Source organism: Fonticula alba, assembly GCF_000388065.1.
Source record: "Fonticula alba strain ATCC 38817 unplaced genomic scaffold supercont2.1, whole genome shotgun sequence".
NCBI classification, from domain to species: Eukaryota; order Rotosphaerida; family Fonticulaceae; genus Fonticula; species Fonticula alba.
In genome coordinates, this window is record NW_009242971.1 from 1,589,442 (window position 1) to 1,591,981 (window position 2,540).

Genomic DNA, 2,540 nt, shown 5'->3' on the forward strand with positions numbered 1-2,540 from the left:
CCCCCCCCCCCCCCCCAGGCCAGGCCAGGCCAGGCCCCCGGCCCGGCGGGCGCGGCGAAAGACGCCAAGATCTCCCCCCAAAACTGATCTCGGTCTCGGCAACCGACGCGAAACTGCCTCCCAGGGGCCGGGGGAAAGCCGACACCCGGTGGGGCGCACCGCAGGGAGCTGGACCCTGGCCGGCGCACTGGGCCCACGGAAAGAATACCCCTCTAAAGGGGGGGGACCCCGCCCGACGGAGTGCCCTCCCCCCGGTGAGCCCCGGCGCCGGCCGGGGCATGGCCGCCAGCCCGATGGCAGGGACAAAGCGGCCAGGCCGGGCCGGCCTTAATCGAGCCTGGAATTAACTCGGGCGTGTGCCCGTCACGCCCCGCGTGACGCTGGCCCAAAGTTTAAAAAGCCACACTCGGCCAGGCTCGCCGCACCGGCGAGCCCGCCCACCAGGCAGGCAAGCGCCATGCCGGGCAGGCGCCGCCCCAAAGCCCGTGCACAGGGCCGGGAAGGGGCCAAAGAGGAGAGGAGGAGGGAGAAGGGCAGCAACATACCGGCCAAAGTGCACTGGAGGAGGCATCGATCCGGGCTCCATGCGTGAAGGAGGCCCTCGGGGGCTGGAACGCGCGCGGGCATGCCAAGAAGCAAGGCGCAAGCGGACGGGGGGATGTGGGTCACACCGGTGTGACCCGGGCATGGAATATGGATGAACCATGTGTTAGGGCGACAGCGACTCCAAGTGGGTGCCTTCACAGTGGTCAGACCCCGGCGCCGGGAGGACACCGATGGGTCACATGCATGTGCATGGGGGCGCGCGCGCGCGCGCGCACCAGGATGCGTCGTCATGGCCGTGGCCTGCACGCGAGCGCACACGTTGGCGCTGCTGAGCGCTGTCGTCGGGGTGGGTAGACGCTCTCGACGCCGGGGCACGACGCTCACCGGGGGGTGCCAGGAAACCACGGTCGGGGAGGTGCCAGTCGGGGCAGGCGCCCGGACAGCGATTCAAAGGTGCGAGGGAAGCCGGCGCGGGGCGCGCGTTTCGCAAGCTCCGAGCGGCTCGGCGATCCTGGATGTAGGTGTTGGACGGCCCGCACGGTCGTCAAGGCGTCGGGGGCTCCCGGCCGGCGGCGGAGAGGCGAGCGCGGGCGGATCTGGCGCGGGCTTCGCGACAGGGGCGCTACCGCGGCAAGAGGGGCGTATACGTGTGCAAGGCGCCACGAGGGTAGGGCGACAGCGGAGGATGGGCGGCGCAAAGAGAGCAAGAGGAAGCGATGAACTGGGGTGATGAAGGCTGGCAGGGGAGGCTGGGTCGGCCGGGGTGTGGTTTTTTTTCGGCACATCCCCTTTTCCTGGCCGAGAGGCCCCGAGCACCGGGGTGACCGGCCGCCAGAGCTGCCCGCAAGCCAGCAACAGCAGTAGCAGCTGCTGCTGCTGCAACAGAGGCGACAACAGTGCCGTCTAGAGCCTACACCTGGCCGGCGGGCGGCCTTGGCCGGTGCATCTCGCCCGGGCCGCGCCATGCCCGGGACCTACGGTGCCCTCTCGTCGCCCTCCAGACCGTGTGACACCGCCGAAACTCCCAGCCGGATCCGGCGGCCTGGGATCGGCTCAACACGCATGGCTACGTGCCATGGCCACAATCGTGGGGCTCGGCGGCCAGGAGCCTCTTACCCGCGTGTGCTCGTCCTCCGCCTCCCGCTGGCCAGCCGCAGCCCGGGCAGCTCTGCTCCCGGGCGACATTGGCCGTGGCGTCACCGACGCCGGGCGGTTACGTTACAGGGGCCACCCTCTCGTAGCCCCCCCCTCCCCTGGAGGGGAGCTGAGCTCGGGTGTTGGGGAGCCGAGAGCCGTAGGCTGCTCGCCCCCCTTGCCCCCCTCCCTCCCCCCTGCTGCGCGGGGATATACGCGCGTGCCGCCCGCCACGGCGCCCCGTGGCCCTTTTCTGCGTTGGCCGCCGGGGCTCCCCCACAACTCATGGTAGCCCACAACACAGCCCCTCCACCAAACCCCACAAGCGCCAGGTGCTCCATTGCGATGGGGGGGGTCTATTCACCCGGAGGGCGCCACAGGCCAGGGAGGCGGGGTGACACCGGGAGGGTCATCGCCAGAATGGCGTTCCATTCTTCAATGATGTCTAGCGAGCTGCGTTGGCTCTTCAAGGGCAGGGAGTGCCGACGGATGGTCCGCCAGCCATCCCGTGGGGCACCTGTGGGGTAGGCCAGTGCCGGGATTGTTGATGTGCTCCTGGGTGTGATGCGCGTGGGTGTGTGCGTGCGTCTCACCCCGTTGGAGAGGTCCGAAGATGGATCTACAGATGTGTGTGTGTGTGTGTGTGTGTGTGTGTGTGCTTGTGCGTGTGCGTGTGTGTGTGCACGGCGCCAAGGGGGGAAATAAATAAACACACACACACATACACAGCAAAGGAGAGGATGTGTGAAACCGGGCCAGGGCAGCGGCGGGCCATGTCCCCTGTGTGCCGGCTCTCGACCACCCCCCCCCCCCCCCCCCGGGGGGGAGGGGGGAAGGCTCGGCCTGCGTGCTTCCCGCGT